This window comes from Manduca sexta, chromosome 27 (genome assembly GCF_014839805.1).
Source record: "Manduca sexta isolate Smith_Timp_Sample1 chromosome 27, JHU_Msex_v1.0, whole genome shotgun sequence".
In the NCBI taxonomy this organism is placed as follows: Eukaryota; Metazoa; Arthropoda; class Insecta; order Lepidoptera; family Sphingidae; genus Manduca; species Manduca sexta.
Window position 1 is genome coordinate 17,887,073 of NC_051141.1, and position 14,879 is coordinate 17,901,951.

The following is a 14,879-nucleotide window of genomic DNA, read 5'->3' on the forward strand; positions in this document are numbered from 1 at the left end:
TCACGCATTGTACATTCGGTTTGGAAACTGAGCGCACAAGAATTACCTCGAAAATGGACGCTTTTATAATTTCTTCTTTTAAAGGTACTGAGAACCAAGATATTGATATTAAACTATTTTTTTGGATCTTATCGCGGTTATAATTATTTTAGTTTTCTCCCGACGTTTCGAATATAATTATTTTAGTTTTCTCCCGACGTTTCGAAGACTTTGCAGCTTTCATGGTAATGAGAATCATGTGAACCAAGATATTTTAGAACCAAAGGATAAGTATTTTAATATCCCGGATCACCATAAAAACGAAATTAAATTCGTACTCCTTGTTATGTCTAGGCGCTTATATAAATATATTCCGTTCACATTTAGTTTATGTGTAGCTGTAAAGTTGGCTAACCTGAGTTCTACGTAGCCGGGTAAAATTTTGTCTACTACCTTTATGTAGTATGGTATTTGCATTATAAAAAAATAGGTTTTCTTCACGATTCCTCGTTTAACCACAGATGTGATTGAGTCGGTCTTTTTCATAAAAAAGAACGATGTCCAACAGAATGTTTTATTTTGAAAAACAGTTCATTACAATACAATAATAAACACTATGGGTCTGTTAGTGGTACATTTCGTTGCCGACGAGTTCGTAACGAGTGGTGACGCTGCCGGCTTTTTGCAGATGTACCTGAAATTAAAAAAGACACTTTTACGATACATAATAAATAATAAGCTGTAATTATGAAAATTATAGCTTCCTCCGGAGAATTAAATTGAAATTACAACATATTTCGGCCAAGGGACTTAATAAGAGGAAATAATTATAAGCATAATAAAAAAAAACATGATTCCTGAGGGTTGTGCAGTGTGCACTCATATGAAAATTTTAATTGATTTATTCCTTATTTTACGAGCATATATACGAACTGCTCTAAACAATAATAAAAATCAATTGTATTTTTTTTTGCTCCTCTCTTTATCATGTACTGTAAGTCTTTATCTTAAACTGATTTTGAAAAGAGCAACACCAGAGTTACTTGCCCGTTCTTCTCTGGTGAGAACTGCTTTGCGAACTGGTGGTAGAGTTAATATTAATGGAATCTAAATAACGTATAGCATTTTATGGATCAAATGAAACATTTCATTTAAATACTACCCGTAACACCTACAACACCCGCAACAATGTAATCTCTTAATATTTACACGAACTGTGTAAATTTTAAGAGATTTTAATAATACCACTGAAGGAGGATCCGATATAGACTTATGTACGAACTATGACAAGACCTTTATCAGACGCAAAAATCAGAATATAAAAGCTTAGAATTTATGTCAAAACCGAGTCTATAAAAAAAAGATTGAACAGCTTTTGGATTTACTAAAGAATACATGCTCAGCCGTATGTTTGAGGACTGACATATTCATGGCATTACTTGGGTTTGATGAGCAATCTAGAAAAACAGCTCAGTCAGGAGGCTTCCTTCCCCTCTGTCAGAACTGTCTTCAGGTACTTATCTTTACTATAATAATGTAACAGCTAAAAAAATTTATAATTGTTAAATGTAGGTTGATATTGTACCTTTGACTTGCAGATGAACACAATCCGCCCGGAGACCATGAAGGCAGCAAAGTCTTCGAAATGTCGGGAGAAAATTATAATATAAAAACCGCGGAAAAATCTATTATTACAAACGAATTTACTATTACAAACTTATTTTTTGCGGTAATAGAGTAACCGTGTCTAGGGATCGAACGGCAAAGTAAAGTTAGTGGAGTTTGAACTTATGTATTTAAATACATTACCCACAAGTTTGTGCGGAACCGTTATCCAACTCGCTCTTGTCCTGTTTTTTAACCAACTTAAAAAAAAGAAGGTTCTTAATTTGATAGAATTTTTATGTTTGTTACCTCAGAACTTTTGCCTGGGAGAACCGATTTTGATGATTCTTTTTTTTATTTGATAGCTAGTGCTTTCTGTGGGGCCCATATACATTTCATTGTTGTTGGACCCTTGCTTCGGAGATACATCAGGAAACACTTAAAATGATGTCGTTAACTATGATGTTTTTTACGTATATGGATTTTTATTAACACAAAAAAGCAAAAAACAAAACCTTTTTAACAAAAATTATACCGCCTTCAAAAAAGTTACATTGTCGTAAATTTGTTCATGTATTTATCTAGCTTAACTACCAATTTTAATTAGTCACCGACTCCAGAATTGGTAACCAGTACATGGGTTATGTAAATTTTTTGGTTAAGTTGTTTTTGAAGGCGATATTTTTTTTAAGTTTTTATAGTTTTATAGCAAGACGTTGACGTTATATTTTATCTGTCTTAAAGCGCCTTTGGGTTACTTACTTCAGGTTGCAATTGTTTATGTCATATCTATACCATTTAAATAATCATTGAGCATGTAATAGAATCCATATACTTTAAGGCACCGACTTTTCAGAATTTAAAACGAAATGTATAAGGTGCTAAAGGCCATCCAAAACTATATATATTGTCACATCCCGATAATATCTGTAATCATTTGTAAATCTCAAATCTTATATTGAACTATAGTTAATATAACTTAAAAGCATATTTTGAAAATCTGGTTATTTTATTATTAAAAAAATATGCATATTCTGCAGGAAAACTGATATGTGGAAAATAACATTTGTGATTTGCAAACTATAATTACATACGCCATGGTTAACAAAATTCGAGACAGCTTTGACACAAATTTTGAACCATTTTAATTAATATTGACTTTGCGTTACTAAATGAAACCACATACTTACCTACTTCGAAATAACGCTTTATAATAAGTTATTTGAGCCATAGATGTAAAATAAAAAAGTGTAAGTTTCGAACAAAATAAATTTTAATAAAAAGTCATTTTCAATTTTCACGCCCTAATGCCAGTACTACTCCTCTAAGAGAATTCGTTGCAGTGGCAACAACATACTTTCAGTCAGAAATAAATTCACGCACACCGCCATATTCGCATTAAACTACAAAATGATAAAAAATCTGAAAACTAAAACCAGACTTTTTGATGAAAATATTTGTTATTAATGGATGAATTTTGGCACAATGTCAGCAAAGGTGAAGACGCGTATGTGGTTTTATTTTGTAACGCAATGTTAAAATGACCTTGTATATCATGAAAACACGTATTTTAAACTAAACAAATCATTACCGTCCGTAATACGTCAAACATTAGCAATGTAACTGAATTTAGTTCTTGTGACATATCGTACAATTTAATCATCTTTAAATGACGGATGTGAATAATTATAATTATTATAGGAGGGAGGTTTAAAACATTATTATTAGAAATTCATATCTAGAAAAACAAGGCTTTTAAAATATGTTAGTTTTATAGACATTAAGGTACAAACTCAAACGAAGTCTACACCTAGATGGCGCAATTATCATTTTGAAACCTAGATCAATACTCTATCTAACGCAGCAGTCACAAACACTCGGTCCGTCACTTTTATTACAAACTAGCTTTTGCAACATGTTTCATTACTGCTCCGCTCCTATTGGTCATAGCGTGATGATATATAGCCTATAGCACTCCAGGTTCAAAGGGCTATCCAACACAAAAATATTTCTTCAGTTCAAACCGGTAGATTCTGAGATTAGCCATTACTGCTCCGCTCCTATTGGCCATAGCGTGATGATATATAGCCTATAGCGCTCCACAAATAAAGGGCTATCCAACACAAAACGAATTTTTCAGTTCAAACTGGTAGTTCCTGAGATTATCCATTACTGCTCCGCTCCTAATGGTCATAGCGTGATGATATATAACTTTGAGCACTCCACAAACAAAGGACTATTCAACACAAAAATATTTTTTCAGTTTGGACCGGTAGTTCCTGAGATTTGCTATTACTGCTCCGCTCCTATTGGGTATAGCGTGATGATATATAGCCTATAGCACTCCACGAATAAAGGGCTATCCAACGCAAAAAAGATTTTTTAAATTTGGACCGGTAGTTCCTGAGATTAGTCATTACTGCTCCGCTCCTATTGGGTATATCGTGATGATATATAGCCTATAGTACTCCACGAACAAAGGGCTATCCAACGCAAAAAGAATTTTTCAGTTTGGACTGGTAGTTCCTGAGATTAGCGCGTTCAAACAAACAAACAAACTCTTCAGCTTTATATAATAGTATAGATAAAAGTTCCTATAATAGGTACCTACATTAATAAAATAATTACGCACTCACTGAATTTAAGCAAGCCAGCATTTAATGCGGCATTTTTTTTTAAGCTGGTTTGTGGCCCGGGTTGTGGCGGTTACAATGTTACCGCTGCCTAGAGCGCGGATTCGTCCATGACTAGTGTCATCGGTGCAGTAAGCCGAACTGAACGGACCCCGAACCGGGGGATGGCGTGTCCCGTCTCCCGCCGCACCCATCGACGCGTACGCGCATGTCCTTTCACCGCTGTAGCTACGACCCAGCCACATCAGACTGGCCCAGTATAGGGCGAGATAGAGACAGAGGTAATCGCCCAGCGATGATGGACTTCAAGCTCTCAAGGCGAACATCGACCAATGCTCTCGCGCCCTTGACCTATTGTCTCAAAGCCTGGCGCAGAGATCGCCACGCCGTTATTTGTCCCATCCAAATATAACATGACTCGGTTTTAGACCCTCTTCACTAGAACCTCGGGTTTGACTGTGACACTGACGACACGTTGGTGATCAAACGGACTTCCTTCCGTAGAACTGCCGAGCGGCATTTTGAGCTAGAGTCCTCGTCAGCAGGGCTCAGAGCTATGACGGCAGTGCATCTAGTTATATCTATTTAGTTAACGTTTCATTTAACACAGATGCTTATCTATTGGTTCGGTGACTACCTGTATAGGGTGTTGTGTAGTGTTAGGGATACGGTCCGACGTGTTTGATCTCTCCGGGCGTCTCAACGTCGGGTCGTAAGACCGATGATATCAACATAGCTGACCAGGCCACCCCCTCCTTCTTGAGGGTCCACTTCCCCGCGAAAACAAAAATAGGTACCATTATTCACATTAAGAAAAATGCGGCCCCCCGCCTTTAGTTCATTTTGGAAATTGTAGACTTGCCTATGAAAAGGTTGCTGACCTCTGTTCTTGCGGGATGAGAAGAGCGTTGCCAGCTTAACAAATTTCCCGCCAGTTATTGCGGGATGGAAAAATTGAATATGGAAGTCACTATGTATTATGACTGATATCAATAAAAAATTAAGTTGCAAAAAGAAATAAAGTATTACCTAAACAATATAATATTTATTTCATCTAATTGTACTTTTTAAATTAATTTATACGCAATGAAATGTAAACTGTGTGAATTACAAAAACAGAATGATCATTCTTAATATGTAAACAAGTAGTATTTTGATAGTTATACTGAATTTTTTTGATTACTTGATTGCTAGACAGATTTGTGACGAAATTTCTTATTTAAGCTGACGGAATTTTAAAATGATTGTTAGCCATACTAGATGGGAAGTTCGGACGCTGCGTCGGTCTCTCGCTCCGAGGCCAGCGCGTGTAGCGGACGTGTCGCAGGATGTAACCCGTGAAGGTCTACACGGAGGCGCCGGACCACTGGGGCGTGATCCTCAGCCGCAGGTCAGTTTTAGCATTTGTTCCAATTAGTTTACGCGCAGCGTATTGAGAAATATGGGACAGCCACTTCTAGTGATTATAATATTTACGCGATGATGGGGTCACGGTCTGACGACGATACAGCAATAGGTAGCTCTAATGCGAGATGTTGCAGAAAATCATTTCTTCTGCTAATTTTGATTTGATTGTGCACTGCGATTTTTGGTTAACTACTTTACTAAATATATCCATGTATTATCGTTGTTAGAATAAGTTATCATGGCAGGCTAAACCTTTTTAATTTGCCCTCCTTGCGATTTATTCCGTTTACTTTTATATAAAATGTGAATTACCAATAGCAGTACCATTTGCAACCATTTCATGTTCGCCCAACTCAAAATGGCGGATTATCGTCTCGCGGTAAAGTGGTTTTTAATATTTAAAATCACGATCGGCCCAGGATAATGACATGATAAATGACATTGTTACTTCCACCTTTTAATTATCTAGTCTCTTCCGAATTTATCACATTCTAGTGAAAATTATTAATACATTTCTTAAAATGGCGGATCGATATTTTGCGCATGTGCAATTAACAGTAGCGCTAACTGCCCGAAACACTGTGCCGCGCCGTGCTGACTGTTGCACTAAGTACCAATAGATCAGCCATGACTTGACTCCCGTGTATTTATGTCGGTTTGAAACCAATGGCAGTAAACTCTCAAAAACAGACTCGAGATAACAATTATAGACTTGTTTAAATTTTCGGTGGTTCAAGTAGAACTGCCCTCATGGGTCGCTAATACACCTAAAGTCATCTTATTTCATTTTTTTTATGTACTCATCAATCAAGCGCCTGCTGGTGTGTTTGCCTTGCAATTATTTCCTTATTAAATAAATGTCCTTTTTAGTAAAGAAGGAATTAGACCAACTACTTTTGTAGATCAGAATATTTTGATTTTATTTTTATATTCCTGAAATGCTTGTTTCAGGTGCAGACCATCTAGTACACGCTGTTCGTGTTTAAGAATGGTGCCAATGGGGGCTTCCGACTTCCGATTACACCTAGGAAGACGGAGAGCAATAAGAGCGGACACGTCGCGCTGCAGCCAAACCATGCTCCGTTAACGCAACGTGGCCGGAGCATGGATTTGGCCGCGTGGATCAGGGGTGCCTCGCTTCAACACGACCACTACATGCGGAGCCAAAAAAACCCTACTTATATTTGGTTGCTAATCCTATTTATTTTATCGTGTATTTGGCACGGGAATGACGCAAAGACAGACCACAGAAAATGGTGGCCATCGAGAGGCGGCGGCCTCTGGGTGGTTGCCGTGAATATGTAGGCCTGTTTAGGGGGGTAACGCGGTATGTGGTGTCCTAGGCTAGATGACACTATGATACCACAGGCTGTCGTGGCATTGTCATATGGGGGAGGATAGGATAAACAGACATTCAGTATTATTGTTATTTGTATAACAAGAGCCTGCTTTATACAAGTAACAATATTTATAGTATGATCTGTTTTGCGATGTTCTAGAGGTTTGATGTATTTATTTATAATATTTTTTGGCCGGTATGATGTACTTTTGCTAGTTTTATTTACACATACTGGACTGAGTGAGTACCTAGCTTTGTTTTTTTATATTTGGAGTCTTGTATCGGACGGAGCTTTTCATTTTAGATCGAGAGCTGATGGACATTTTGGGTACAATGTCTGGCAGCGTAGAACATTGTTAAAATACTTTTCTAGTTAAACCTGAATAAGATATTGCAGACCATTCCTAAGGGTTGCAGGTCTTAAGCGACCATTAAATTAAAAAAGTTATTTTTTTTTCAAAAATGATCCCAAAGCATTTTGAACATTTTAATAGTTATCTTAGAATTTAGTATTTAGAGGCGAAAACAAACGCCAGATCATTTAACAGCATCTCAGACATTGCCAGATATTTGCAAAGACATATCGTTTAAATATTGAAGATCCCCTTTTTTTAGTTTGTCACATGTCATCGCTTCCCAGACATATGGCGGACTAAAAAAAGGGCTTTTTTTTCTTCGATTTTTTAAAATATATCTTTGCAAAGATCTGACACAGTTTCGAACTCCGGATAAATGGTCTGGCGCTTTTATTTTTAATACTTTTAATACTAAATTCTATGATATTAAAATTTTAAAATGCTTCATGAACATTTTAGCAAAAAACAAAGCTTATTTTAAATTGATGAGTCGCCTAAGTCCTGCTACTTTACGTCAGGTCGCATTTCCCTGACTCTCTGCATTATGGTATTCAGGTTTAACCAGAAACAATTTAACAATGTTCTACGTTGCCTCCAACACCTTCCTCAGAATGTCAATCAGCGCTCAGACTATGTATTTTGTATTCAGTTTTCGTGGATGTATTAAAACTGTATTTAATTTTAATGTTGTATTTTTTTTATCTATTGGTGAATTCTGTATGATTGTATTTAGTTTAAAAGATGTATTATTTTATGGGGGCCCTGTATTTAGTAATTTATATCGATTTATTGTGAATTATATTTCTGATTTTCACGGAGAAGTCGGACCCTCTGTGAAGATCATTAATTAATTTTATAATTACGATATACTTACTTTTTCACTATTGGTTTTCAGTATATGTCATGTATAAGTTGTGTTCAGTTTTTATCAATGTGTTGATTTTGTTTAATGTAAATATTACTTTCTATAAGTTTATTCGCGTAAATCTGTGTTTAGTTCAACGGTTGTATTCATTTCTTGTTGTAATTATTAATTTCAGCGTCCACGTATTGTGTACATATAATTTGTATTTAGTTTCGTGTTAGATGTATTAATTTTATCCCTTACATTATCTGGTGAACAGTTCTTCTAAAAATGTGCTACATGTTGAACTGAACGTAATTACATCGGTATCACCCAAATATTGTGCTTTATTTTACTATCCCTTCGTCGAATTGAGATTGCAGTTTCTATTTAGTATCTCATCACAATAAAATCGAATAAAAGTCCATAAGATATTTGACAAATTCCTTTATAACTTTAATCATAAAAGATCTTTTTCCCCGATGGGATGATGGTACGGAGCACTCGGGCATATACCGGGCACATCATGGGACGGAACACACACTGCAGAAGTAAGGGAGCAACAGTTGGGCCTCTGTCTACCCCTTCCGGGATAAAAGGCATTTGTGTTTTGCTCTCTCTCTGCGTGTGTGTGTAGGTATATCATGAAAATAAGTATTTAAAAAAAATTATTAGCCCACAATGCGTCAGACACATTAGTAATCCAACAAAATTCTGTTATAAAAGTGAGATTTAAAACAATACATTGTGTTGCAAGGGCATATCTCTTGGAAACTAATACTCTTAAAAGTTAGTTTTGAAATGTTAAGGTAACAAAGTCAACCCAAGAAGTCTACACCTAGATGGCGCCATAATCATTTTGAAACCTAGATCAATACTCTAGCAGCACACAGCGGTCGCCAACACTCGGCTCATGGCCTTTTGATAAATTGAAGTCTAATATATGTGTCTAAATAAATGAAAAAGTTATGCACGCGCTGAATCCAAGCGAGTTTGCTTTTAATGCGGTATTTTTTGCCATGTTGGATTGTGGCGCCCTTGAGTTGCACACGTGTCACCGTTACCGACACATTGAACATATCGTACGTCATGTGACATCGCAATGCTTCAAGAAAAAACAAATTTTAAGTTCCGTGTGATGCTGTGAATGCTGACTTGCCACTCGCAGAACTTGCTTATACCTTGCAAAAATTTCAAGAAGTCCAGCTTTGAGAAATGAAGTTCGAAGAGTTTTTTTACCTTTGATGAAGATTGATGATGATTAAAACGAATCAGAGTTGAACCTAATCTTTATATCATAAACCTCATTGTAACGAATTACTTGGTGTCATAAATATTTATTAATTCCCTTCAGCTTACTTATAATATGAAGGGTGCACTATATATGTGTACATAGTTAGGAACTCAGCCCGACGTTTTGCACCTGCCTGCAAAAAGGTTGCCGACCACTGCTCTCGCGGGATAAGAGCTGCGTTGCCAGTTTCCCGCACAATAGATTTCCCGCATGTTATGGCGGGATAGACAAACAAAACATAGGAAACAATATGTTCTGACAATTGACAGATTTATATTATATTTGATGTAAATACAAAATTAAGTTGCAAAAAATAACTAAGTATGTACCTATATAATATACTAACATTAATCTAATCTAATTGTACTTGTCGAATTAATTTATACACAATGAAATGTAAACTGTGTGAATTAAAAAACAGAACGATCAGTTTTAATATTAGAACAAGTAGTATTTTGATAGTTATACTGGATTTTTTTGATTACTTATTATTTTGAGGATTTTTGACGGAAAATCTTATTTAAGCTGACGGAATTTTAAAATGATTGTTAGCCACACTAGATGGGAAGTTCGGATGCTGCGTCGGTCTCTCGCTCCGAGGCCAGCGCGTGTAGCGGACGTGTCGCAGGATGTAACCCGTGAAGGTCTACACGGAGGCGCCGGACCACTGGGGCGTGATCCTCAGCCGCAGGTCAGTTTTAGCATTTGTTTCAATTAGTTTACGCGCAGCGTATTGAGAAATATGGGACAGCCACTAGCAGCGATTGTACTGATAGAGAAATAGGGAATTGTAATGTGAGATGTTGCAGCACAAAAGTTTCTTCTGGTTATTGTGATTACATTATGCGATTTTTTATTAACTTCTTTACATATTAAATGTGCATTGCTAAAACCAATATTGTGCATTTTTCCATATTTGTCCATTTCAAAATGGCGGATGTCCAACTAATGATAGAGGCTTTTTAATTTTTAAGCTCACGATATGCCAAGGATAGTGAAATAACAAATGACATTGTAACTACCACCACTTAATAAACTCGCTGTTTTCGAATTTATCACATTCTCGCCAAAATTATACGTCGTTTTAATAATTTCTAACATAAAATGGCGGATCGATACTTTGCGCATGTGCAGTCACCCGAGGTACCTACCACGCCCGGGCGCGGTACAGAACAAAGATCTGGTAGCGCAGCTATACACTTTTCACTGTTTTCTTTAATGATAGAGTTCGGATTATTATAAACTTGTAGATTCTTGGATCAATAAATATCGTTGTTTCCTTACGTTATTGCTTTACTGCACCTCCCCATCTCGCACGTGTAGGTACTCAACATTTAGTGCGCATCTCTTAATGCTTATTTCAATTCAAAATGGCGGCGATGCAATAATAACCGCTGACATTCTCTCCGCGTGCTGTGGCATGTGCCATGGGATATTTCCCCATGACTAATGTCAGCGCTGTTTGTTTTTATTTGTTTATTTAAAATGCTATTGTTCACAACCGAGTGATACAGGTTTAATTTTCGAGATGAGGCACCAAAGGCAGCTATAGAAATCCAGATATAGAATGTAAAATAAATTCATTTGATTTGAATGCATTTCCATTGGTACCTGTAAATCAAATAACCCTTAGTACAAATTTTAATATGTTTAAAAGTGAATTGGCGTCGCGTTTCCTACATGAAGTTTTTTGTAATTTGGTATTCAAAGTTCTTAAACCTCAAGTAGTCGTTTAGAATCTTTAATCACCATTAGCGACAGAATTGATTGCCACAAAAAAGTTTTTGCAAACTTTGCCCATTTTCTTGGTGACTACATTTTTTTCAAGCATTGTAAATCTTAATGTCTTCAATAAAGATGGACATTCTACTAAGAAAGTTTTCTTGTACCTACAGCGGTTAAGGTATCTGACCTTGCTCCTCCATCTCAAAAATCCGTCCTGTATATAAATGAGCGAAATACATTACCAGACTATAGTAACTCGTTATGTCCGAATTTTGTATAATATAACTTCAGTCCGTAACACTCCTTACCAAATAAAATGGCGGATCGTGATATTGCGCATGTGCAATGGACAAAGGCGCCATCTGCCCGATGCCCTGCGCCGCACGGTACCGCATGTTGCGCAAACAACCGGTACAGCAGCCATGACTTGACTCTCGTATATTTATGTCAGTTTGAATCCAATGCTATTAACTCTGCAAAAAAAACGTGAGATAACAATTATAGTCTTGTGTGAATTTACGGCAGTTCAAGTAGAACTGCCCTCAAAGGTCGCTAATCCACCTAGTCATATTATTTGTTTTTTTATGTACTCATCAGTCAAGCGCGTGGTGGTGTGTTTGCAATTATTTTTTTATTAAATACATTTTCTTTTTAGAAAAGGAATTAGACCATTTACTTTTGCAGATCAGAATATTTCGATTTTATTTTTATTTTTATGAAATCCTTGTTTCAGGTGCAGACCATCTAGAAAACGCTGTCCGTGTTTAAGAATGGTGCCAATGGGGGCTTCCGACTTCCGATTACACCTAGGAAGGCGGAGAGCAATAAGAGCAGACACGTCGCGCTGCAGCCAAACCATGCTCCGTTAACGCAACGTGGCCGGAGCATGGACTTGGTCGCGTGGATCAGGGGTGCCTCGCTTCAACACGACCACTACATGCGGAGCCAAAAAAACCCTACTTATATTTGGTTGCTAATCCTATTTATTTCATCGTGTATTTGGCACAGGAATGACGCACAGACAGACCACAGAAAATGGTGGCCATCGAGAGGCGGCGGCCTCTGGGTGGTTGCCGTGAATATGTGGGCCTGTTTAGGGGGGTAACGCGGTATGTGGTGTCCTAGGCTAGATGACACTATGATACCACAGGCTGTCGTGGCATTGTCATATGGGGGAGGATAGGATAAACAGACATTCAGTATTATTGTCATTTGTATAACAAGAGCCTGCTTTATACAAGAAACAATAGTGTAGTATGATCTGTTTTGCGATGTTCTAGAGGTTTGATGTATTTATTTGTAATAATTTTTGGCCGGTATGATGTACTTTTGCTAGTTTTATTTACACCTACTGGACTGAGTGAGTACCCAGCTTTATTGATTTTATTTGGGAAATCTCGTATCGGGCGGAGCTTTTCATTTTAGATCGAGAGCTGATGGACATTTTGGGTACAATGTCTGAGGCAGCGTAGAACATTGTTAAAATATTTTTCTAGTTAAACCTAAGGTCTTAAGCGACCATTAAATTAAAAACAACTATTTTTTTTCAAGAATGATCTCGAAGCATTTTGAACGTTTTAATAGTTATCTTAGAATTTAGTATTTAGAGGCGAAAACAAACGCCAGATCATTTAACAGCATCTCAGACATTGCCAGATATTTGCAAAGACATATCGTTTAAATATTGAAGATCCCCTTTTTTTAGTTTGTCACATGTCATCGCTTCCCAGACATATGGCGGACTAAAAAAAGGGCTTTTTTCTTCGATTTTTTAAAATATATCTTTGCAAACATCTGACACAGTTTCGGACTCCGGTTAAATGGTCTGGCGCTTTTATTTTTAATACTTTAAATACTAAATTCTATGATATTAAAATTTTAAAATACTTCATAAACATTTTAGCAAAAAACAAAGCTTATTTTAAATTAATGAGTCTCCTAAGGCCTGCTACCTTACGTCAGGTCGCATTTCCCTGACTCTCTGCAATATGGTATTCAGGTTTAACTAGAAACTATTTAACAATGTTCTACGTTGCTTCAAACAACTTCCCCAGAATGTCAATCAGCTCTCAGACTATGTATTTTGTATTCAGTTTTCGTGGATGTATTAAATGTATTTAATTTTAATGGTGTAAATTTTTGATTTATTGTTGTATTCTGTATGATTGTATTTAGTTTTAAAGATGTTTTATTTTATGGGGGCCCTGTATTTAGTAATTTATATCGATTTATTGTGAATTATATTTCTGATTTTCACGGAGAAGTCGGACCCTCTGTGAAGATCATTAATTAATTTTATAATTACGATATACTTACTTTTTCACTATTAATTTTCAGTATGTGTCATGTATAAGTTGTGTTCAGTTTTTATCAATGTGTTGATTTTGTTTAATGTGAATATTAATTTCTATCATTTTATTCGCGTAAATCTGTATTTAGTTCAATGGTTGTATTCATTTCTTGTTGTAATTATTAATTTCAGCGTCCACGTATTGTGTACATATAATTTGTATTTAGTTTCGTGTTAGATGTATTAATTTTATCCCTTACATTATCTGGTGAACAGTTCTTCTAAAAATGTGCTACATGTTGAACTGAACGTAATTACATCGGTATCACCCAAATATTGTGCTTTATTTTACTATCCCTTCGTCGAATTGAGATTGCAGTTTCTATTTAGTATCTCATCACAATAAAATCGAATAGAAGTCCATAAGATATTTGACAAATTTCTTTATAACTTTTATGAAAATACGTCACATTATATCTATTATCTAACATGGAAAGAATTAACACGTTAGGTAAAATCAATAAATTATTTACAATTGTTCTACTAGGCTCGGTGGTTTTTGTGGTGCCACAAACCACACAACGGGTGTTTTTTTAGGGGTTTGGTTTTTAAATTGGCTAAAACAATGGCTAGCGATATTTTTTTGACAGACTTGACACAGATTTGTGATTAATATATTTTTCCTTAACGGATAGACTTATTCGAGACAACGCTTGCAAATCGTGCAACATGATTTTTTATGTTTACGCGAATGTTAAACATTAAATTAAACAATTTTTCGGATTTTATTGCGGTTTTAATAATTTACATTTCTCCCAACGTTTCAAAGACTTTGTAGCCTTCATGATCACGCGGGGGGGGGGGGGGGGTTGGGTTGAGGTCTTGCTCACCCGAAAAGTCAAGTTTAATTTTAGCTGTTGGTGGTCCGATCTACGCAGAATGCGCTCACAGTATCTTCAAGTCTGGCAGCCCGTCGTTTGGGTTCCGATTTAATTAAATATAGAACTAGATCCCAGGCTTGTGTAACCTTCCAACCATCCACCCTATTGAAATTAGGATGTTTTTCATTTCAATAGCCTCGCGAATCATTCTAGGTAAGAATCGGTGTTTTTGGCAAGGATTTGTGGCTATTCTAGTCGCAGATAATGGTTGGCACCTCCTTCAGAATGTTCAGCGACTGCAGACTTCGTAGAGCATCGGTGTTTCACGTCAGCTATATATTCTTTTACGCGGGTCTTTGGGTTTTATAAGGAGATTAAATTATTTTATGCCACCTAAGAAAATTCATATTTTACCACACATCAAGTGTCATAAACCTCTACAAGAACCGGCAGTATACAAAATAGATTGCAACGGTGACCTGAGAAAGGTAAATAAAACGATCATGGCTTGCATCAACACACATAA

The 14,879-nt window shown here is 36.4% G+C and overlaps 2 long non-coding RNA genes across 2 annotated transcripts; both read left to right on the forward strand.

Annotated features, from left to right (window-relative positions):
- The first annotated feature begins 5,486 nt into the window (after positions 1-5,486).
- LOC115447451 lies at positions 5,487-8,501 on the forward strand. The gene is made up of 2 exons (XR_003939010.2): positions 5,487-5,607; positions 6,576-8,501. It is a non-coding gene; the product is annotated as an uncharacterized LOC115447451 (long non-coding RNA).
- A 1,492-nt stretch (positions 8,502-9,993) lies between these two features.
- Positions 9,994-13,806, forward strand: LOC119190861. The gene is made up of 2 exons (XR_005113236.1): positions 9,994-10,148; positions 11,916-13,806. It is a non-coding gene; the product is annotated as an uncharacterized LOC119190861 (long non-coding RNA).
- The last annotated feature ends 1,073 nt before the right edge of the window (positions 13,807-14,879 follow it).